Below are 25,839 nucleotides of genomic sequence, written 5' to 3'. Positions count from 1 at the left end.
GCCTTCCTATTCTCTGAGCATGTGTGTAACTTGATCCTGTCTCCTGTTCTGAGCTACACATGCCCACCAGCCAATCAGAAGCGGATCTGGCAGAGGGGAGGGGGGGGGAATGAAACACATGTGCAGTATGAAGCAAGGAGGGAAAGGAAGGGAGAATACCTTTTTAGAGATGGCTGCCTGTTCTAGAAAATGTGACTGAGTAAATATTTGATTAGGTGAGCCAAAAGTGTGGCGTTTTTACTAAACAATAAGAGGACTATTGGGCAGTGTGCTTTTTAAATTTTGACTTGCATTCTCCTTTAATGCATTGGACAAAAAATAAATAACAGAGAATAAATGGCCATTGACTCCAATGCATTTGGTGCAAGAAAAACATTTAGCAAAAAAATCCTCTTCATTTCATGAATGTATCATTGAATGTGTCTCATTTTTTACTAATCACTCAGATAAAGGCTGGATTCTTAGTCTACTGGAAAATGGTTTATTTAATGGTCCATAGGGATGCCATATATTACTGGCCTTTGGGTGGGGGACAGGTGGAGATGTCACTATGATATCACATGGTTGGAAAATGGCTGGAGCAAAGGTGGGCCCAGGCCCGGACTGGCAATCTGTGGGTTCTGGCAAATGCCAGAGGGGCTGCTGTAGGATGCCATAGAAACTCACTATTTATTGGGCTGGTGGGGGCTGTTTGGGCCTCTGTGTACTTGAAATGCCAGGGACTGTTTTGAATCCCAATCCAGGCATGGGTGGGCCTGTGCTTATAAAGGCTAATAAGACAGTGGAGGAGGACAAATAAGAGAGGGATTGCAAGGTAATTACAAATTTACCAGTAAGTACATTGCAAATAAACTTGTAATTCTGGCCCAGCTCTAGCTGGTGATCTATCAGTAAAGTGGCAATCCTAGCATCCCAGAAACCAGTGTGAATCACTGGAATAATAACTGAGGAAGCTCGGACATCCAGGCCCAGGGGACAGGGGGGCCCTGGACAGCAGGGTCTGCTTCCTCCATTTTACATATAAATCTTTGGTCCATGTCTGCTCTGAGGTTGAGAGTGGGCGAGGAGGGGGGATTTATACGCGAGTGGGTGGGCGAGAGGGGACACATCAGGGCAGGGGGCCTGGTAAGTTTGCTACTCTACTCCAGGCCCCTTTGAAGATTTTTTTTGCAGGGCGACTCAGAGCAGAATAGTTACATTACTGATGTGTATGGAAGCTATGTAGCTCAGTGATTTGCACAGCAAATTACAGATTTGGATCTATTGGTGGGCTAATTTTCTTCCCATGCATATTCATTCACCCACAGCCAGAATAATCCCTCTGCACATCCTCTCATTATCCCTCTGATCTAGCAGCTAGAGGTGCTGAGCCGTGTAATCTCAGTCACCATAGGAAGTGCTGGGTGCAGATGGTGCCTAACTGCTGATAATATAAGACAATACATTATATCAGGAGGAAAGTCCCACTCTTGTGCCGGGTGCTTCCCTGGGTAATCTCAGTGTTACTGCAGGTAAACCTGTTACAGCAGGTTGGGTTTTCTTCTTGGAAAGAGAGAACCCTAATTCTCAGTTGATGATGCCTATTTATAGTGCCATTGGAAGTACAGGTATAGGACCCATTATCCAGAATGCTCGGGATCAAGGGGTCTTTCCGTAATTTGGATCTCCATACCTTAAGTCTACTAAAGAATCAATACAAAATTAATTAAACCATATGGGATTGTTTTGCATCCAATAAGGATTATTTATATCTTAGTTGGGATCAATTACAGGTACTGTTTTATTATTACAGAGAAATGGGAATCATTTAACCATTAAATAAACCCAATAGGGCTGTTCTGCCCCCAATAAGGGGTAATTATATCTTAGTTGGGATCAAGTACAGGTACTGTTTTATTATTACAGAGAAAAGGGAATCATTTAACCATTAAATAAACCCAATAGGGCTGTTCTGCCCCCAATAAGGGGTAATTATATCTTAGTTGGGATCAAGTACAGGTACTGTTTTATTATTACAGAGAAAAGGGAATCATTTAACCATTAAATAAACCCAATAGGGCTGTTCTGCCCCCAATAAGGGGTAATTATATCTTAGTTGGGATCAAGTACAGGTTCTGTTTTATTATTACAGAGAAAAAGGAAATCAGTTTTAAAATTCTGACTTATTTGATTAAAATGGAGTCTATGGGAGACGGGCATTCTGTAATTCGGAGCTTTCTGGATAACGGGTTTCCGGATAAGGGATCCCATACCTGTACAAAGAAGTTTACAATATATATTAATTGTTTCATTTGTTTTTTTAAAGACATTTCTATAGCAAAACCAAAATGCTTTCTATCATGAAGGGTTGGTTGGCATTGCAGCATTGAATGTCTCATTCTGAAGAGAGAGCAATCTACAGTCATTAGTGGAAAGATACACAACACACTGATATAACACTAGGGATTATTCACTAGAGATGGCCATACATGTTAAGATATTTCTCTCTCTAATGACCAATTTCAGTGCGATCCGACAAATCTCTCAAATTACTGGTACCGAATGATTGCACATCTAGCAATTTTTCATCTGACATTGCTCAGAAAAACAATTGGGCAGGTTTGAAATTTTTCATCGTTAGCAATGACATTTGCCCATTTACCAGTCATTTGCAGTACCAAGCAGGTAGTTTCCAGCTTCAACTAGATGATATCGCTTGCAATGGTTGTTTTTGTTGATGGACAAATCGTACTTTTAAATGATCGTTTCAGGATAGGCTTGATCCTTTGATAACGACTTTTAAAACGTGTATGGCTTAACACTAAGCAAATTTGCCCCAAAAACCTATAGCAACCAGCAACTACCTTTGATCAGCAAAGCTTCAAATAGACTTGTAGCCGCAAGGGTACCCCATATTGGCTGCAGGTGGGGCTTGCTGGTATTTGATATAGGGGTAGGGTTCCCACCTTTATCCCCCATAATACCAGCCTTCAGGTCAGGGGTGGGTCATGATGTAATTTGGGGGCGGGGCTTTGACCAAATTATAGGACCAGGTGGGGAAAGGGTGAATGTGACCTGTAAATTGGCAGACTGGGCAAGGAAATGGGCGGAGCAGAGGTGATTATAATGGCTGAGAAGGTGAGGAAAAGGGGGGATAGTGAGCAGGGACGAGGTGACCAGCAAGTACATTGACAGTAAATCTGTAAAACTGATGTTGGTCCTACCATTGTTAGTAAAAAAAACATGGTGATCACACTGTGCACATGGCAGTGCGGTAAGTAAATGACCCCTCATAAGTTCTCAAAAATGTTTCTCCATCTGAAGCCAAAATGCTGAATAAAACACTATTAGGGTAATTGGTATCTTCAAGCATTTCTCCTATAAGTGTTAACTACACTATAAAATTATCATTTATTTCTCATCATTAATATCATATAAATGCAAAAGAAATAGCTCTTTTCTGTAGCATAACAAAGCATGTCAGGCAGCAGTCTAGACCAGCGGTGTAACTATAGAGGAAGCGGTCTGCTTTCTCTATAGTTTTGAAAAGTACCTAGCAGCCCTTTCTGCTCTTCTAACCAAAAAAAAACAAGCTTGTCGGGAGCACGGTAGGCAGGTGGCTGCGCGTACTATGTGTGCCAGGGCATGTTGGAGATTTTGGAGACCCTCCTATTGAGCTCTGTATAAACAAACCCAAAGCTGCAGACTTTGTTAGGCTCTGAGAAAAAATCATTAGGAAAAGGCCATATCTGTGTTCTGGTAGCTATAAATTATGTTAAGTACAAGCCTTAGGCTTATGCCACACATGGTGGATTATCGTCCAGCGGAAAAACACAAGACAAGACAAGAATCCACCCTAAGCTTGAATCAGTGCTCTTCTGTGTCTTCAGCCAGAACCACTGTGTGGCTTAGGTGCAGACAGGCAGAGCTCACATATGGAGGACAGGGTACTTGACAAGCTGAAGTTTTCTAAATGTCCTTTTCCCAGTCCTCCATATGTGAACAAAGTTTAGGTGTGGCTGGGAGGCATGCCGTTTCTAAATTTGTGCCACCCTAGGCCGGGGCCTTTGTGGGCTTGCCAATAATTCAGGCATGGATGGAGCAGACTTCAGCACCCAGGCTGACACAATGGCTCCTGGTGCAAAAACAGAACATTGCAGACTCAAGTATAGGGCAAATTCTTCAGGCCGAGAATCCACCCTGTGTGGCATAAGCCTAATGCTTCTTGTTGAAAAGGCTTGGATGCTGCCCATTTAACTTCTGGTGCAGGTACCAAGAAAGCCCAATTTGCTCGTGCCCTTACTCATTCTCATGGAGTGCCAAGTGGTGTTTTCAGTGTAGTTGGGCTAACAATAGAACCCTCGTGAATATTCAGGAGCCCCTGTCAGGGCACAGCATATCCTAATGAATATCCCTGCTGTACTAGATAGACTAACCCCAAAAACATACTGGGAAATAAGGTTGGGCACAATCTTTACAAAAGTGGAATCCCTTTGAAATTGCAGTTCTGCTGATCATGTGAGAGAGGCGTAAGTGGCCTCGACTAGGAGAGAGAGCAGAATGCGCTCACTTTGCAGAACAAGGAATACGATTTTCTTATTGATCGGGCCATAATGTGATTTTTCTCTGCCTGTTAAACACAATTGTCACCCTGGGAATATGCATCTTTCAGATGCGAAAGACAGTTTAATTAGCAGTGTGCCGCGTAACCACATCACTGCCTGCATTAAATTCAGGGTGATAATAAACACAGGGAGTTAGTGGGATGAATACATTACACTCACAGGGCCCCGGTATAACAGAGACATATTTATCTGCTCAACTCCCGCTGGAAGAAGCTTGATATCCTGCACCGATGCCTGACATGGGCACATTTGCCAAGGAAAGCAGTATTAGCTCTTTACTGAAAGGCAAAGGGTTAATCAGCAGTGCAGTAAGTGACTGAGCATGTACAGCACATTTCCTAGCTGTTTGTTGCTGCCAGTGATGACTGTTAAACCAAGTGCCCAACAGTAAATTTCATGAAAATTTCACAAAATTCAGCTACTGTGCAACTTTCTCGATGCAACTTTTTTGACGGGTCCACAACATTTTCCTCATTTGGGGCTGTTTCGTGATAAAAAATCACCAATGCCAAAATGCGGAATTTCATAGTAAATCCATACCTGCCAAAAAAATGTCATTTATTGCTAGCCAACAGGCCAGAATCTGCTGCTGGTGGTGACTAATATAGAAAGTATCCTTTTATTCTTAGCAACATTTCAGTTGACTCTTTTGACTCCAGCTTTCAACTGCACCCAGCAGCCAAAAAACTACTTCTCTGCGAGGCTACAATTTCATTGTTATTGCTACTTGTTATTGCTACTGTTTATTACTCATCTTTTTAATCAGGCCCTCTTCTATTCATATTTCAGCGTCTCATTTGAAGCCAGCCTGGCTGCCTGGGTCATTTAGACTAGCAACCAGTAGCTGCTGATATTCCAAACTGGAGGGTTCTTGCAAAAAGATAAATTAAAAAAACAGATAAAAGTATGGGATCCCTTATCCGGAAACCAGTTATCCAGAAAGTTCCGAATTACGGAAAGGCCATCTGCCATAGACTCCATTATAAGCAAATAATTCAAATTTTTTAAAAATTATTCCCTTTTTCTCTGTAATAATAAAACAGTACCTGTACTTGATCCCAACTAAGATATAATTACCCCTTATTGGGGGCAGAACAGTCCTATTGGGTTTATTTAATGGTTAAATGATTCCCTTTTTCTCTGTAATAATAAAACAGTACCTGTACTTGATCCCAACTAAGATATAATTACCCCTTATTGGGGGCAGAACAGCCCTATTGGGTTTATTTAAAGGTTAAATGATTCCCTATTCTCTGTAATAATAAAACGGTACCTGTACTTGATCCCAACTAAGATATAATTACCCCTTATTGGGGGCAGAACAGCCCTATTGGGTTTATTTAATGGTTAAATGATTCCCTTTTCTCTGTAATAATAAAACAGAACCTGTACTTGATCCCAACTAAGATATAATTACCCCTTATTGGGGGCAGAACAGCACTATTGGGTTTAATTAATTCTCTTTATTTAATATTTAAATGATTTTTAGCAGACTTAAGTTATGGAGATCCAAATTACGGAAAGATCCTTTATCTGGAAAACCCCAGGTCCTGGGCATTCTGGATAACAGGTCCCATACCTGTATAAAAGTGAAGACCAATAGCAAATTGTTCCAGAATATCAATCTCTACATCATACTAAAAGTTCATCCCCTTTATTAAACTCTTATTGGGAAACACAAATGCGAAAACATAAAAAAGTAGAAAAAAAAAACATTATTTGCAGCATTGTTTGATACTAATAATTGTTGTGAAGGTGAACTGCCACTAGTAACAATTATATTACTTTGAAACTTTTTTTTAACATTACACTTTGTCTTTAGGTGTCAATTTTATTTCTACCTTGTGGTATAATTGGAACATTTCCCATAGACAATATAAAAGGGAAAATTACAAAAAGAAGTCTTAAAAAGAGCCTAATGCAGCATTAAAGGTGGCCATACATGGGGCGATTCTAGCTGCCAATATTGGTCCGTTAGACCGATTCAGCAGCTCATCTGCCCATGTATGGGTTCGAACGATGAGCCTCCCTTAATGACATCTGGCCTGAAATTGGCCAGATCTCAACCGTGCAGGTTTGATTTTTCCATCAGATCAGGGACCACATCGGCTTGTTGATGTGGTCCCCTAACCGACCGCATCTATACCTGCCGTTCTAACTTGCATTAGCCGAATATCGCCCACCCGTAGGTGGGGATATTGGGAGAAGATCCGCTCACTTCGCGACTTCGCCAAGTGGATCTTACCGTGTATGGCCACCTTAAGGCTAATAAAGACACTATAAAGCTGGGCATATGTATAAAGATCAATTTGTCTACGATAATGGAAGCCTATGTAGATTCAGCAACCAAGGACCATGTCAACAGGTAAATGCCAATAGTTATTACTCTTCCCAGGGTTTGCCCCATTCATAGGCTTAGGCTAAAGGGACTAGCATGTATACCCAATGTATAGCCAATGTTAGTCAAAGGGCACAAATAATCAGACCAATCTGCTTGTCTGACCTGATTTTCAAATGACTGCATTTATTCCACTATGTGTTCTGGAGTTTTTATGGATGAAACTGGCACCATATCTTTTTAGTCGTCAACGAACAATTATAAAATATGTAACAAGCCTGGTCCTTTAAATGTAGCCCACTGACTGATATTATAATAGGAAAGTAATATTACCCCCACAGGTATTCTTGGAAGAAATTTATAAAAAAAATGGGGGTTTCCATTAACAAGTGTTGTTTCTCACCACAGACTCCTATATTAAATAATTTGTCCAGATAAACTTTCATGGTATTCTGCTTTTTAAGCAATTACTTCACTCCTATAGATTGTATTGAGTCATCTCTGTAATAAATAAAATATCAGCTTTTATCCTTCACATCATCAATAAAACTGCACTAGGTTTTACTTTTAGAATATGTGCTCCACTTAAGAACATACACTGAAATATTACCCACAAAACTGTATGTTTTATAATCACAAAATTGTTTATTCTGGGCTGTCAGTACCCCATTGTCTAGACTGAAGATTGTATAAAATAGCTAAACAAAGAGACGATGGATTAATACGTGCAAGAGGAAAGCATGCTAAAAGCTCATTTAGGGCAATGAGGGGGATCAGAGAGGAGCTCTCATCTGCCTGCCTGGTGGGAGGTGCAGAGCTAATCTTGTTCCTAATGTTACTGATATCATATCTTTCTCAATAAGACATTTATAGCTCAGTTACTCATTCACTGACATTAGAGAGTAGCGCACCTTGGCCACTAGGGGGTCTTTAAATACCACTAATCAACATAGAAGGCTCTGGGGTATGTGGATTAAAGAGGGATTTGGAAAATTGCTTGAAAGCAGCTCCTATATATTAACTGCTGTGACTCTGCGTATTTACTAGGAAACTTATCTTGTAGGAGCACAGCAGCCAAGCGCTCACAAATAGGGCAGTTTATTCACATTTCCTATTACTCTATCTATGAAATAGGCAACAATATACCAAAATAAATGATGCTAATTAAATGCATTCATATCGTTACTGCTGGCAATTTTATTTTTAGTGAAGGGGGAGTTCTACTTAGGATGAATGTTTAATATAATGTAAGACAATAATATTCTAGCATTAATATGCTTTTAATGGTTTTTGGTCCTTTCAGCCCTTATTCTAGTGCTAGGTCAGATGACCCCACATAAAGTCCACTCATGTTCAATATGCAGTTAATAAATACACTTGGAAGCTTTTAGTATAAATTAATGCCCTTTGTGCTCCCTAGCAATAAATACTGTATTTCTGAGCCACCGCCACACTTGTGACCCATGAATTCCTGACCCACTTGGATAACAATTTCGTCCCACTGTGTAAGTTTCTTATGCGATTGAGATGACATTTATAAAAGATCTGAACTGAAAAAACTAAAGGATAAAATTTCTGTGAGCCCTAGCTCTGGTGGGCCCCATGGCTCCCAGTCGCCCAAGGCATGGCTGTAAAAGTTGGTGGCAATACCTGTAGGCAGGAATTGCTGCAGAGCCTGGTGGCATCATTGGCCATGGGGCAGAGGGCAGGTCTAGACTGGCAATCTGTGAAATGCCAGAGAGGCTGCAGGAAGTTACCATAGACAGTCACTATTTATTGAGCTGGCGGGGGGGCTGTTTGTGTCTCTATCTAAATGAAATACCAGGGCCTATTAGGGAATTCAGCCCTATTAGGAATTTCTGTCCAGACCTGCCAGGGAGTTGGAAGGATGTGGTTGGTAGTGGCAGTATGCAGTTAGTGTTTGTAGTGGCCCCTGGGGTCAGGTGCTTCAGTGGCCCAGGGTTTCCCAGTCCAATGCTGCCATTACTCCCTCTACACATATACAACTGCAGGGTCGGACTGGGCCAGTGGTACACAGGGAAAAACCTGGTGAGCCCTGCCGACCCATATCTGATCCCTCCCTGCCTTCCCTTGATCGCAACAAGAGTAAGTATAAGGTGTGTGCGAGGGGAAGAGGCTGGCGCGGTGGGCCTCACACAATCCAGTCCAACACTGTACATATGGTGGCCTTGCCTGAATGTGGGTCCATACCAGCCCCATGTCCCCCCATGCACAAGATAGATTATGGCACACAGAATCGGATTGCAGGATGCCCAGAACCTGGTATTAGGGCTTTAAAATAAGTGAAAATGGGCAGCGATTCAGTGTAGATAGAGGCACTTTGATCCAGTAGTGATAGTCAATATGTGCCACAACCCTTATTGAGGTATGTGCAATACAAAGCACAGACTATTTACAGTACTGCAGCATGGCAAAGCCTCTTATAAACACAAACAATAGTGTTTCCGCAGAAATGAAATAAAAAATTATATATTCAACACTATTCTGCCCCCTCTCCCTCCTTCCTTTTGCCCCCTCTCCCTGGATAAAGAATTTATGATAGAAATGAGAAAGTGAATGGATGATTTGTTCCATGTTGTGCCAAAGCCGATACCCAGCCCTGCAATTAGAGGCAAACTGTTTATTCTTGATGATATTATAATTTCAGGTGTGCTGAGCCTGCACCTTTCCCACCCGATACGTCTCCTGATGGATTCAGTCTTGTAGAAATCTGCTGAGCTCAGAAATAACTGCAAAACCCAAAATGACGGAATTTTACAAGAATGAGAAAATGTAATTAATAATTAGCAGCTAATCCTCCTGGGAAACACCTTCCCATATAACCAGTGAAAGGAATTGTTCTTATAGTTTCAAGCTTATTCTGATTTCTAGACCATCCAATGAAGAACAGGGATTTTGTGAATAGTTTAGGGCAGTGACACATGGGGAGATTAGTCCTCCTTGCAACCAAAGCTTCCATAGTAGGAAACTTTAGGCAACTTCAGAAAACAAAGCGTTGTGTATGCCTCCCATGGTATTGCTGCGGCAGCTGAGATTTAACCATGTACCGCCCCGTGTACCAGTGCCCTTAAGAAAAAAATCAGGGGCAATTTTGTACAGAAATGTGATTTGTCAGGTTGCAAAGGGATTATATTGCAATTAAATTATTTCAGTCCTGCTAGTGAAACATGCTGCTAGTATTAATTCATCCCTACTTAACTTGCAAGTGCACACCAAATGCATTGCTGGGCCCAGCGCCAGTGGCCGCCCTTCATCGCCCTCTGCCCCAGCCACAGTAAAGTGACAAACAGCAGAGTAAGGAGGAGTTGTAATGTGCTAAGGTGTATTGCCAGGCAGAAAGTTGAACTAGGGCCACCTTGTTAAAATGCACACACTTGCGTTTTAACACAGATTAGATCAGGATGGCATTATTTCTGGCACTCAACGTCAAAAAGTTATGTCTGTGCATGAACACTGGAATTGCTGCCAGCTGGAAGGCGGCAGTAGCACCAAGTTTCCCCTGTATCAATAGGCGCACTTGAACATGATTCTAACAAGGTGGCAGGATGATAATCCCAGTGTCGATTGCAATTATAGGGGACTGTCTTCAAAGGTATCGATATACCCCAAAGACTGCTTCCATATTCTCACAGACACAACTGTAACTGTGGTAGTTAATGTGTTGTGTGCCATAAGTGAAAGGTGAAAGCAGTTGCAGAAGGCTTTCTAGCTACAGTGACAGCATTCTGGGCTCCCCCTTTCTTGAAGCTGCCTTCAGAAATCAAGGGGCCCCACCCGGTCACACACTGGTCATTCCTTAACATGCCCCGATTGTTGCCAAACCCCAACTCTAGAAGGTCCTGGTTATTGCTCATCTGCAGCTTTCCCAATCAGTATCTTTTCAGCTCATTATAATAAATGTTTGTTTATTTGAATTTTTGAACACTGGGAAGTTGTATAAGTCTGGTAAGAAAGCAGAGGTGGGCCAAGTCGACTGGGTTGCCTAGGGCGCACTTCTCCCCTGCAACCTCCTTCCCCCCTCTCCGGTGTGCGCACGTGAATATGCATTGCCATCACGTTGTGGGGAAAAGGCATTACCCGCGTGGCAATGACAAGCGTCAGGGGGAAATGAAAAGGTAGCGCAGACTATGGGCAGGAGAGGTAACTGCCTGGTGCCCCTTCATTGTTGCTCCCTAGGCATGTGCCTCTTCTGCCTACCCCTAGTTCCAGCCCTGTTTGAAAGTCACTTGCACCATTGATTATCTCACTTTAAAGGTACATGGTGTGAATAGGAAGCAGTTGCAGTGGGAAGAGCTGGTTACATGGAGCAGTAGAAATGGGGGAGCATATCCCTCACACACATAAGTGTGTTATTTATTTAGATCTGAAAAAGAATTTACAAAACAGTAGGGGCACACATATATATACATATATATAACACTCAATGACGCTGAACCTGGGAAGCCAACCATGTCTATTACTCCACTTAAAAAGCAAATAATTGTCTATTGCAATCATTGTACACAGAGTAATTATCATCCTTAGGGAATAATTACTGATTAACAATATCCTTTCTCTGTCTCATTCTCTCTTCTATTTGTGACCAGACACCAAAATACTAATAAGATCTATGTCTTGGCTGCCATCTAATATGATTCTGTTAACTCCTTCTCTGCCTATATCTTTAAATATGCACAATGGTAAAAGGGGGGATAAAACATCCCAGCACTTTGCTGTTTCTCTGTGAATATGGGTGCACCCCTAAAAACTGCGGTTTTCCAATCAACATAGTCACTGCTGTGTATGTAGGTCACTATCTAGGGTTTTAAGCTCATCTGCATTTAGTATATTCATTTATTTAGATTTAATTAGATTGGTTCCTGGCATGCCCAAGTTTGCCATAATAATCCAACACTCAAACTTATGAAACTGGCCTGCGGCATGGATAATTATAGACAGGAAGTCTGAGTTGGCTGATATAATGTTATAAAATACTCTATGTGATGCATGGATAATTGTGCAGTGCAATATTCAGTTGGAATTCACAAGTTTTTTCCCCACAATGCAGCATTTTTAACCATAACACCAGGGTCAGTGTGGCCAAGCGGCATGATATCCACCAAATTGTGTCAAAAGGACCGGATTTGCACATGCAGGTTTTTGTTAATCAGGTGCAAGGTCTGTTGTGCTGCGGAAATGAGTCAATGCCATATAAATACTAGGGAATCAATACAAATAAATAAGTGACCACCATATCAACACAGATGTTCATTACAGGGTTCCCAAATGTCCATGCATGCACTCGCAAGTACTGTAAGTGCAAGTTTCTAGGAGCACGTACAGAAGCAGGTAACTTTTGTGAATGGTGTAAATGTGTGCCTAAACTAGCACTTGTTACTAAGGATTACTGTCTCCATCTTGCCCTACTATATCTACTGTATATACCAGGCTCAGACTATCTGTGGCATCTTACAGCAGCCCCTCCGGCATTTGATAGAATCCACAGATTGCCAGTCCAAGCCTGCTATATACCCTGGCACTGCTGCACCATTATCAATACTTTTGGTTCATACTGAGCTTTCTCCACTCTTCTTACTTATAAAGTCTATTGTTAGGGGCCCCAGTATGTGTTGTGCCCCTGGTTTGGCCACTAAGGGCAGCTTTGCCCCACTTCACAATATTACAGTGCCACAGCAATAAGATTTATATGTAACTAGAACCCAGCACCTTAGCAGTTAAGTCCAAAAAGCCCAGAGCAGTTCCTTTTGTCGAAGCAGTTATTCCGCTCTGTGCCGAATGAATGACCTCTGTATAATCCAGAGCTGTGTTTTGATTCTCTGCTTACTATACTTATCTCTCGACTTCCCAGGGAATCTTTAGAAATTGGCATCCTCCCCTAATGTATTACACACAGTCCAAATTTCCGGAATATTTTTCCAGTCACTGAAAACATGTTTTGCCCGAGTGTTGCGGAACACAAGGTATAAACACAGAGGGAAAGCGAGCCACCAGTCCTGCTGCTGCCACCTCCACTCTACGCTGGATGCTTTTCTCTTTTTTTTGGTGACAAGCAAGGAAGCGGCAGCCTCAGCAGCACAACATGTTTTCATTCACCGGCCATCTGTAGGTCAAATGTTATTCTCCCAAAGTTGCTGAAAATAACAAATAGGGCAAAATTAAACCTGCTTACTGTCCAAAATAGGGCGAAAACAACCAGCGCCAAAAAACATGTTGTGTGCCATGGTCTCTCCTTGTTCCTCATAACAAAACAAATCTCAGGTAAATAATTAAGAGATCATTTACTTTCAGTGCTAGAGCACTGAGGGGTGCAAGTTATGGGATGGGTAGGGGCCAATACAGTGCTGATGATAGTCAGTGCCCTATCTGTAGGCAGTCAGACTGGGCCGGAGGGACACTGGGAAAAAAACCGGGGGTGAGCAACTTTCAGTAAGTAAGTAATTGTTTCTTGCAAACATGCACCACCCTGGTGGTAAAAAAAGAACTGGAAGTCAACTGCACCATGGAAAATAAGCCCCATAGTGGGTGCAGGCAGTTATATTGGTTTAATCTTTAAGGTATAAGATTAAGGATTTATAGGATCTATTACAGGCAGGGTCAGACTGGCTTAGCCAGGCTGGGAAAATTCCCATTAGCCTTTCTTTTTCTATGATATATTAGTATAATCTTTAAGGTATAGGATCCATTATGCAGGATGCTTGACACCTGGGGTTTTCTGTTATATTGATCGTCATCCCTTATGTCCATTAAAATCATTTAAACATTAAATAAACCCAATAGAATGGTTCTGCCACTGATAGGAATTTGTGCAGATTAGTTACTATCAAGTACAAATTACTCATATAATTGTAGAGAAGAAGGAAATACAGGTATAGGACCTGTTATCCAGAATGCTCGGGACTTGTGCTTTTCCCGATAAGGGATCTTTTCGTAATTTAGTTACTTAAGTCTACCAGAAATTATTTAAATATTAATTAAACCCAATTTAATTGTTTTACATCCAATAAGGATTAGTTATATCTTAGTGGGGATCAAGTACAAGGTACTGTTTTATTATTTCAGAGAAAAAGTAATTTAAAAAAATGTTGAATTATTTGCTTAAAATGGAGTCTATGGGATATGGCCTGTCTATAATTCACTGCTTTATGGAAAATGGGTTTTCAGATAACAGATCCTATACCTGTAATTAAAAAAATCTGAATTATTTAAATTGGACTCTATGGGAAGTGGCCTTACCATAATTTGGAACTTTATGCATAAAAGGTCCCATACCTGTACCACTTGCCAATGTCTCCATTTCCAAGAGCTGATAGAATAGTGAACCATGGATGTCAAGTTCCACACCGACATCAGGGCAGCTCCAGGTATTGTACATTGTGTTTAAAAATAACTTCACCACCATCAATTATTTATATAGCGCCAGCAAGTTACACAGCAAGATCATTGGGACTCTGAATTAATCCAAACGTGTTGGGGTCATTTATAAACATTGGGCAACATTGGGCAAGTTCTGTATCCAGCCCCACCCCAAGTAGAAAGGCACTACCTTGCCTCATATTCCATTTTCTTCCAATGAGACCTACTGCTTCTCCATGGATTGTGAATAAAGAGACAGCAGGAGATGTCCCAGAGTGCAGCAGGGCCGGTACCGGTATCCTTCCTGGTTTCCCTGGGTCCCTCAGTCTGATCCAGGGCTGCAGATCCCTATAACAAGCACCAAGCAACACATTTACCGGGGTTATCTATCCTAAAATGATTATTCTGTATAAAATATCCAGCAGACAATTGTAATTCGTATTCATTTTGTATTCTTTTTTTAACGTTTTGCTTCTGCGCTTCAGCTTGGAATTTAAAGTACGATCTAGTTCCTATGGCATGTTTACCCTAGCAACCAAAAGGGGTTTTGAGGTAAGATTGAAAAGAACTACAGGAGGACCTTGATGGAACTATACGGCCTCATGTCACAAATGAACCAAAGCTGGAGCAATAAGGCAGCTTTGGAAATTGTATAGGCCTTTTCTGTGATATTAAAGGGGTGATTCAACATTAAGGTAACTTTTAGAGTGTTATTGTCCTATTTCTAGCAACTTTGCAGATGGTCATTATTATTTATTCTTTATAATTTCTGAATTATTTCCCTTCAACTTCTCCCTCTTTCCATCTTTAAACTCTAGCCCAGTGGGCAAAAAAATATATATATATTGCTCTGTGAGGCTTTCACTTTATTGCTATTGTTACTTTGTATTACTTATCTTCCTATCCTGTCCCCATCCTACACTTATTTTAGTTTCTTATTAAGCCACTACCTCATTGCAAGGAAAAACAAGACCCTAGCAACCAGATAGCTGCTTAAATACCAAACTGAGAGCTGCTGAACAAAAAAGCTAAATCATTGAAAGACCGTAAAAAAGTAAAACAGAAAGACCAACTGCAAACTGTCTCGGAATATCAATGTCTACATCATAGTAAAAGTTACTCCAAAGGGGAACTATTACTTTAATAACACTCTAAAGTGCACTTTTCAGATGCAGTTATTCTCATGGATGCAACGTTTGCATTACATTGGCATTGCAGGAGTCTGATAAGGAACGCCCGCTGAGTCTTGTCGCCCTGGGTGCAAGTTGCGGCAGCTGTTGTATTGGAGATTGCGTCATTTCTGTAGTGTGGCAAAAACAGCATTAGTATGTAATTGCTGGGCGCTTGTCATTTGCGTCAGTTACCGCTGGGGGATCTGGAAGAGAGAGACAAAGTGCCAGCTCTGTATTACCGGGGTCGAGAAAACTCAACAAACACGTTACATGATTTCTATTGGCTGATATTGATTTCTGTGCATCCATAGAGTTTCACAGGGCACTTAATGGAGTCAAACAATCAGAATGTGTTTAACGCTTTCTCAGGATATTCTGAATGACTTTCTTTAGGCAATCTGGCTTTTCTTTATACCCCCTCCATGTATTTGTATGAATTTGTTCATTGTACCTCTCCTGAAAGGGGAAGATGCTATGTAGGAATGTCAGCGCTTGCAGATTTACGCTTGGGAGGGACCCAGGATTTACTATACTGTATGCATCAAATAACAACCTTGATGAATAGACTTTGTTTTTCTATATTGCTACATTACCTATTCGAATTGTGGTACTTCACATTTAGCATAATGTAGAGCTATTCTGAGACAATTTACAATTTACAATTTGTTTTCAAATTATTTAGCTTTTTCAGGTTGCCAGGATCTAGTTTAACCTAGCAGCTAGGCAGTGGTTTAAAAAGGGAGACAGGAATATGAATAGAGGAGGGTCTAAATATAAAGATAAATAATAAAAAGTGACAATGTCAATAATTTCAATTCACAGAGCAACAGAATTTTGGCTGCTGGTGTCAGTGACCCCCATTTGAAAGGTGGAAAGAGTCAGAAGAAGCAGGATTCAAAAGCTATATCAGATAAAAAATAAAGACAAATTGAAAAGTTGCTAAGAATAGGCCATTTGTGCACAGTGCCACATACACTGGACAAAAAATGAAATTTAATCTAAAGTCGCAGATATAATTCTGACACCAAGTAGCAGAAATAACATCATCTGAACATCAAAGATTTAAAGTTCAAATGCATGAAGCACACACTCAACTGCCACTATTGCCACTGCCAATAGAGTAAAGCTCATTGACATCTGATGGCCACAAATATGCTTGAATTTTGGCAATAAACACTGCATAGTGGGGAAAAAAAATGGAGACGTGTACACTGTGCTTGAGGTTGGAAATGACCCTTTGATTCATTGTGCCCCAGTTTGCTGCAGGTTTGTTCTAATGCACTGATTGGCTACAAGTTCACAGGGGGAATTTGTAAAAGTGGCATTAGGATGAGTGTGGTGTTTAATGAGAGTAAAATTGTTTATGCCCGATTTGTTATTTTTTTTACACCATCCTACACTAAAAATCGTTCAATTGTATGTTAATAATAGCAAAAAACTCAAACCAACATAAAACTGTTCTGCTTTAAATTCGCCCCACGTAATTTGTTATTTTAGCTTCATTAAAGTGGAACCGAGGAACATTAGTTTAACTGATGCCAAAGTGTAGTGACGAGCAAATCTATCCCGTTTCGCTTCTCTGAAAAATTTGTGAATCTTTGAAAAGGATAACGGCTAAAAAAAATGGCGAAAATGTTGCACGGCGAATCCATGCCTGGTGAATTGTTTTGCCCATCACTACCAATGTGTACAAAACTGAAATATTGACACAACTGAGTACGAAATATGTGAATTCAAATCTCTTTTAATAGCAATTTTCCCTAAAAACTTTCTTACTCCAGTTTTAGTTTACTCTATTTTTGTGATGTCCCCCCTCAAGTCTGTGAACATTCAAATGCCCTGATTGACTACAGTTCTATAAACATAAACACCAAAATGCATTAATATGAGTTTTCATAGGGGAAAAAATGGCCACATTTCTGCACTATTACTTGCAGAGGTTGGACTGCTGTCCTACAGAAGGGTATTTCCAGCTGTTATGTTGCTTGTGTTATGACACCAGTGTCCTAAAAGTTCTAATGTCCTGATTGGCTGAAGCTTGGTTTTAGCCTTCTAAAGCTTCTGTTGTTGTGATTTGGCTACAGCTCTGTAAGAATCATTTACAAATACAATGCAGTGTGTGAAATTCAATTTCGGATGCAAATCCGATGTTTTTTTAACTATTATGCAGCATTTTTGACCATAATTCCAGCATAAGTGTGGCTGCACTATGCATGTCGTAAATGAACTTGAGATACACTGCGGGTTTAGCCCTAATAACAATCTCTAGATCATATTGGCTGCTATTTGCTTCCTGTCTGCCCACGTTAAAGTTGGTTATACACAGACAAAAGCAATTACAACTGCCAAAAAAAACCTAAAAACAATATCAAGCCTTTTGGCATATACTGTACACAATTAGCAACACACAAGATCTTATCATACCAGTGATTTTGTTAGGGCACTGGTTTCTAAACTGTAGAGCTGCCACCTCTTGGGGTGCATGTACTAGGCAGGGGAGGCAGGGGGACCAGCCAGAATTCGAAATTCTGTAAGCTCTTTCCTTTTAGACTGTAGCCTTTGTTGGACAGGACCCTTTTTAGCCCTTTACCATTTGTAAATACCTCTTCCAATTATTGTACGATGCTATGGAATATGTTGGCTTTTAATCAGTATGTGTTTATAACAACTATGGGGTGATATTTGCAGAAACTATCTATCTGCTCTCTTAGATACACCTAAAAACCCTGCTTGAAGGTCAATTAGTGTGAAATCTGTGACACACTGACATTTTCCCATATCTGTTACCTTGTAATGACCTAAGGGGAGCACTGGTAATTGACAAACACTGGTCTACAGTGATCCAAATGCAACTACAATATGTGGCTGATATCCAGGCTTGAATATCACCAACATGTTTACTTTTGGTCTGGATCAGACAGACACCAAAGGGATCTTTTCCCTGATATTCCCATGCTGTGCTATTTCCTATATTATATATATATATATATATATAAAGTGATCCAAATGCAACTACAATATGTGGCTGATATCCAGGCTTGAATATCACCAACACGTTTACTTTTGGTCTGGATCAGAGAGGCACCAAAGGGAACTTTTCCCTGATATTCCCATGCTGTGCGATTTCCTATATTATATATATATATATATATATATATAAAGTGATCCAAATGCAACTACAATATGTGGCTGATATCCAGGCTTGAATATCACCAACACGTTTACTTTTGGTCTGGATCAGAGAGGCACCAAAGGGAACTTTTCCCTGATATTCCCATGCTGTGCGATTTCCTATATTATATATATACATCTTTCTATATATTTATTTGACATATTCTCTGCTGACCAGGAATGTGCAGAGTCACTCTGAAAATAGGCCTGTGAGCCACTTCAGTATCCAATGGTGCAAGCAAAGACTCACATTATTTCTTTCCATAAGGTCTCCAAAAATTGCAAAAATGTTAACATTCTGTTTTGTAAATTCAATAAAAACTGAAATATTTTATTCTCTGTTTTGAGATAGCAGCAGAAGTGCAAGGGTTAAGCCAAATCCTCTTTGTCCAAGCCTGACTGAGGAACACTTCCTGTCCTACAGGAAACAGAGGGAGCCATTTCCTGTTGTGAAGGTTTGAGGGCCATTTCTCTCCAATCACAGAGCGAGTGCACGGGCAGGAAACTGAGACAATACCAAGTGCTCAGTGCTGGCTCTGCACATCTTGTTTGCATTGAAGTCGGCCTATCACATAACACATATCACATAACACTGCAATACTGTCTTCTTTATATTTCACAGCAACACACACAGTTGTTTAGTAGCGGGGGGCCTGTATCAGGACGGCTGCACCGTTTGGAAAGAATTGCCTTGGACTTAGGGCAGGAGTTAGTGAAAATGGGTAACCTGGCAATGCAGAAAGGCCAGGCCCCCAATATATCTAATTAGTGACCAAACTGTGACCTCCCCCAGCTGTTGTTGCTGCACATTATTTCCTTATGAAGCCCTTCCGGTGCTGGGGTCCAGGGCAAATACCATCTCGGGCCCAACCTAAAATTGTCCCTGTCTGAAATCAACTCTAGGAAGTTCCACAAACGCTTGGAATAGGTTACAGAATTAGAATCACAATCTGTGTAACAAGTACATTATTATTTATTATGCACTATTATTTATATAGTGTTCAGATGGTACACATTACTTCAGTGCAACTCTCCATCACTCATTCTCTGCCCCTGCAGAGCTTACAAGTTTCATTGCACAAGGACCCACTTAACTTGCTTATAGATTTTTGGGGAAAAAAAACCCACACAGAACATAGAAGACCTCAACCCCCATAAAAAACACTGGGGGGTCATTTATAAACATTGGGCAAATTTGCACCTGGGCTGTAACTCATGTCAACCAATCATATGATTGCTTTCATTGTTCAACCTGCAGCTGGCTGAAAAAAACTAACCGCTGATTGGTTGCTATGGGTTACTGCTCAGATGCAAATGTGCCCAGTGTTAAATGAGTCCCACTATCAAACTGCAGCTGGCTGAAAAAAAACTAACCACTGATTGGTTGCTATAGGTTACTGCTACTTGGCAACAAAGTGCAATTTTGAGCTCAATCACTGTATTTTTTTCCCATAATGCAATTTCCCCCCCAGAATTCAAGCATAGCTGTGCACACCAGATGGCATTTCTCCTGAAACAATTGTGGTAGATGTGTCAAAATGAATGCAATTGCACTTGCACTTTGGTGCAAATTAGATTCAATTGCACTGAATATTTTCTTTCTTGTTGACTTAATTTCCAGCGGTTGCCATCCCTATGCTTTAGACGCAAATGCACTGTGCCCATTGACACAAGGTGCTAAGGGACCCTGTAGTTACTGCCTGGTCCGGAGGTGGCTATAGTTCCAGTGTTCCTCTGCGTCAATTGGCTCAATTCAGAACAGGAGGCAGGAAAGACTGAGTGGAACCAAGCGCAACTATCGGAAATGGAAAGAGCGCATTTTGACGCAAGTACCTTTACTTACAACTGAGTGGGGGAAGTGTTCTCTACCGCAACTGTGGTAGCACATGTAATGACCCCAAAAACTCCTTGCAGATTGTTCCCTGGATACAACTAAACCCAAGATCCAAGGCAGCGGCTTCCCCACCAACACGACCAATTTCATTTTGCTTGAATTCCTAACATCAACATTGTTATTACAGAGAAAGCAGTTCATGTACAAATGAGCAAAGGGAAAGAAAAACAATGGCTTTTTGTGACATGCAGGCAGATAGAATTCGCTGGGAAACAATTTGTGGCAGACAGGAAGTGACACCATGTCTGACGAAGTCGCCAATGAAATAATATTAAAGCACATAACTCTGTTCTTTTGTTATGGACTCAATCAGCTCCTTCAAATGCAAAGTTGTAATATGTCAAATGTTATACTTTAGGACAGTGGTTCCCCAAGCTTGGGGCTGGTTTTATTTGGGGGAGTTTAAGGCAGTTATCAGAGGTCCAACCAGAAAGGCAGTTGGGTGGCATTTGGTAGCAAATGTTTATTTACTGTCTGGGATGTCCCTAGAGCTATAGAAAGGCAACAATTGTTTCTCAGATCTGTAGTCTTGTTGACTCACATGGACACATGGAGCTACTTTGTAGCAGCTACTTGTCATGGCTACTAAATCCAGAAAATACCCTGCCATAGACAATATTGAGAACTGCCTCTGCTAAAACACACGTAGAGATGATTACCAGTAAATAATCAGCATTGTCTTTTTTTGTATCCACGACAAGTAGCTCCATGTGTCTTCATCCTTAAAGTGGCCAAACCAAATACTAAACCACAATATTGGCCAAAACCTCTGTCTACTGTAGGCAGTTTGCATGACAGTTTTCCATGCACCGGTTGCTTTGTTATCCTCAGTTGTGACCTTCTTCATACTGTGTTGCAGAGCTTCCCTGCTAGTGGCAACCATGTGAACTGCCCCAAATGGTATAATGAAATGAACAAAAGAAGTGTAATTTACAAGAGCAATTGCGGTCATGCAAATGTTGTCTGTATTGACCCCTTTAATTAAAGGTATTTGGATCTAAACATGGTCCTTGCACTCCTTTATAATAGTAATGAACGAAATTATTCATCAGGCATGGAATTTCCATGTTTGGCATTGGCGGATTTATTTGCGAAACGGGAACAATAATTTGCAGCGAAAAAATTTGTTGCACATCAAAAAAAATTGTTGCACACTGGTCATTTTGTGTTGATGCACATAATTTTTTCGACACACGCAACAATTTTTTTTGACGCACGTCATTTTTGCTGTTTCGCAAATTTTTCACCATTTCACAAATCTTTTGAAATCATTTTCCAGCGCAGGGAAACAGGACAGAATCACTCATCACTACTATATAACTGTGCTAAGCTCCAGTGCTCCCACTCTGCATGCTCTGATGAGGCATATGCGAGTGTGCCTACTAACGGTGGCAATTCCAGGGCTCCCAAAGCAGGTCACATCAATAACCAAAACAGACTTGACACGCTGATGGTGTTTTAAAGCCACATGGCATAAGACAGGGTTTCTCTTAGCAGGCTGCATCAATAGGCACTCCGTGGAGCTTATCCCCATATGATGAAAATATTATATAATCCCCACACTAAACACTTGCATATGACTTGGGAAACACCCATGCTCAATGGTGTTCGTTTTGATGCTTCAGGTGCAATGGCAGCAAATGTAATTTCCTGATGACCACAATTACACTGGAATACTGGGAAAAAATGCTGCATTAAGGGTAAAAAAAAATAAGGCCAATTGTACTTTGCACAGTGCCCTTTTGGATGTCTATGCACAGGTTGCCCACTTAGCCATTCTTGATCATATATGAACCCAAATAATGCCCAGTGGTGATCCTGTCCCCTGTGACATCCAAAGCATCCTTTCTGATACCATCCCCCCATTGTTCTTCCCACGCTTAATTCTTCTAGCACCAGAGGGGGGGGGGGGGGCAAGGCAGGGCCACATTACTAGCCGCAATTGCACTCTCTGCACTAGAAGAGCCATAATTACAATTTGAAAATTGGAATTTTGGCTCTTAAAGTTACCAGGATCAGCATTTTACCACCCTTGGCAACCCACTGGGTGCAAGAATCTCAATATCCCTCATGTTAGACCACATGAAGCCATAGATAAAGTCAGTTGCCAGTGAGTCTATGTGGGAATCACATGTGCCAAGATCTTCTGGCATTTCCTAAACAACACATTTGTGGTAATTTAGGGGTTTGTGAAGGCTAAGTGGGGAACAGAGTTGGTGTTAAATGGCACCAGTGCAGTAACTCATAGTAACCATAGAAATCTTTTTGGTTGTTCTCTAACCGGCACTAGAATACAGGGCTGGACTGGCCTTTGCCTACTTGAAATGCCAGGGCCTATTTTGAATCCCAGTCTGGACCTGCTAGACTAATTAAAATTAATTGCTGATTGGTTTCTATTGATAACTGCACAGGTGTTAGTAAATTATCTTCATGCTGTTATAAAACCTATCCATAAACCATGTTGCAAATCAGCCTGACCAGATATCCAAAGGTTTACCTGAAGAGAGAGACGGAAGTCTAAGAAGTCTGGAAACCTCTGACCTGCACTATTTTTCTGCTCTGTTTTCCCTAATGGGACATTGGCCATTCTGTCACTTGTAATTAGTGAAATACATGTAAGTTCGCATGAAAACAAATTGTGGATCTTTTCCAGGAAGGAAATTCTGGGTTCTTGCCGATGCGATGCAGAAAAGAGTGCAATTCATTATGGCTGACAGCCTCCCCATTTATTCCACCTTCTAAGAGGTTAAACACTTGCCAATCTGCAATTAATCTGCCTTCTTATCCTTTCTGTTTTCACTCTTTATTATTCTGCAACTTGTTAGCAGATGAAATATTTATGTCCCGTTTGTCAGAGACGACTGGCTTGATCGAAGAATTAGCTGTTCGTCTGAAGTCAGTTGCATGAACTTGGAAATGTAATTCAAAGCAGTGTCATTTATATTGTAGGGGCTTAGATTAATTCCACCCACTTGCAATCGTAATAATTAATAGCAAACACGTTGGCTTTCCTCTGCAAGCCCTATACAATAGATTGCTCTCTATGCAGTTCCTATGTAATATCAGGCGGTAATTTTAGTAGGACGATGCTGCCTGATGGGATGCGTTCTGCTGCTCATGCCCAAATGTATTCACAATATATAGTGAATAATGTACTCCCTATTGTAAACTATAATGATATCATAAGTCACTAAATTCTATGACCATATAAAAACACAAGGCCAAAGGCCGAGTACTTTTATACAGGGAATGGAACTCTTAGGTGACTTATAATATCCAAATATTTTACAGAAGTCTCAGTGAGTCATGTGACAGAAATTAGATCACTAAGCGCCAATTATAACTGATGATATCACTAGGCATCATTTACAGTAGAACCCCGAATTTACGTCCCCGGATTTAACGTTTTCCCGCCTTTTACACCGTTTTCTTGTGGTCCCACCAATTTGTATGCATTCCTATGGGCTCTATTCCCAAAATTTACATTTTGTATTGCCCGCATTTTACTGTATATACTTGAGTATAAGCCTAGTTTTTCAGCACCCAAAATGTGCTGAAAAAGTCACCCTCTGCTTATACTCGAGTCGGGTGCCATGGGTCCCTCTAGACTAGCACCCTCTCTCCTTTGTGTGCAAATTAGGCCACCTGCAACCAGACCCTCCAGTGCCCTGGCCTAGGCTCCCACTAGCAATACTTATTTCCCCTTACATCTCCTCCGGGACCGGGTCTGCTGCCAGTTTGCCAATGTGCAATGAGCATGGGGTAGTACTCATATTGTTTTTGTTGACCCTCTTCTCCACTTACAGAGCTAGTTTACTGTTTCTCTTTGAAATAAATATTGAAAAACATATACCCCACCTCAATTAATGTAATTTTATTGGTATTTATTTTGATTATGAAAACTTAGCAGTAGCTGCTGCATTTCCCACCCTAGGCTTATACTCGAGTCAATAAGTTTTTCCAGTTTTCTTAGGTAAAATTAGGTACCTCGGCTTATATTCGGATCGGCTTATACTCGAGTATATATGTACATTGTTTTAAACATGCCTTTCCCTAGCAAATCGCTTCATTTTAAGCTGAAAAGGGCGCTTACTTTAGGAAGTAAAGTTTCCCCATGTCTTGCGATCGCAGGCGCCATCTTGGGAAGGTCAGCATTACCACTATCACCTCATAATACACACTGCGCATGCACACCTATCCGGGAGCTTACAAAATATCGCGAGAGTTGCACAAGCACGGGGGAATTTGTGACTGAGCAACAGAAACACCAGTCCTTCATTAAAGGTACAAGTTACAAGGTACAAGGTGCTGATTCTCTTTAAAATGGTACAGATTTTTGGTTTAAGAGTTATGTACATTTTGAAGTCAATGTTATGGGGTGTCTCTGTGTCAGCATCATGCAGCTTAAATAGCTTACATTTATGTGTCTTTAACACGTTTCCCTGATTTTACATTTTCCCTGATTTTACATGTTTTTTCCATGGTCCCTTGAAAAACGTAAAATGGGGGTTCTACTGTATAAGGATATAAATGATAGGATATTCATGGAGCTTGTGTATTGTAAAGTTATATAATTATGCAAGGTTGTAGTTCTAAACTAGAGTTCTGAGGGTCTCCAAAGTTTTTCATGGCGCATTGTCTTGCCAAGGGGCCCACAGACATATCGCTAGCTTTATTATTTGAAATGACTCCAGTCCACAAACATTAGACGTAACAGCAGAACAAACATGGAAGGATTTTAATGAAGGCTTGAACAGGTTAAAGCTAGCCATACACATACTGACAAAATTGTACAAAACCAGTTGTTTAATTGATAGGACAGGTTAGAAAATTTTGTTCGCATGTATTGTGTATCCAGCGATATCCATGGGGGACCTACAATGGAAGCCACTTTCGTACAATTGGTTTCTGCCAACTATTTCATGTTCAGAACATCCTCTGACTTGTATTTTAAGGGCTTTATCCTACAATTTCGGTCTGACGGTTAGATTCAGATTGTTGCATTTTTTGCATAGACGTATGACCAATATCTGAATGTTCATCGGAAGAAGACTAAATTCTGAACATGTATGGCCAGCTTTAGTTTCCCCAAAGCAAACCCTAATAGGGGTAGGAGACAAAAGAGGTATGTGCCTAGCACCCCCCTTCCTCACCATTGAGCCATGTGAACGTGCCTCTTCTGCCTACCCCCAGTTCTAGCCCTGCATGACATTGACACTGTATTTAAACTGCTGTGTGTTCTGTGGGTATTGTATATGAAAATGGCAAAATATTTATCCTGCCATA

Source organism: Xenopus tropicalis, chromosome 4, assembly GCF_000004195.4.
Source record: "Xenopus tropicalis strain Nigerian chromosome 4, UCB_Xtro_10.0, whole genome shotgun sequence".
NCBI classification, from domain to species: domain Eukaryota; kingdom Metazoa; phylum Chordata; class Amphibia; order Anura; family Pipidae; genus Xenopus; species Xenopus tropicalis.
This window is presented reverse-complemented; position numbering follows the sequence as displayed.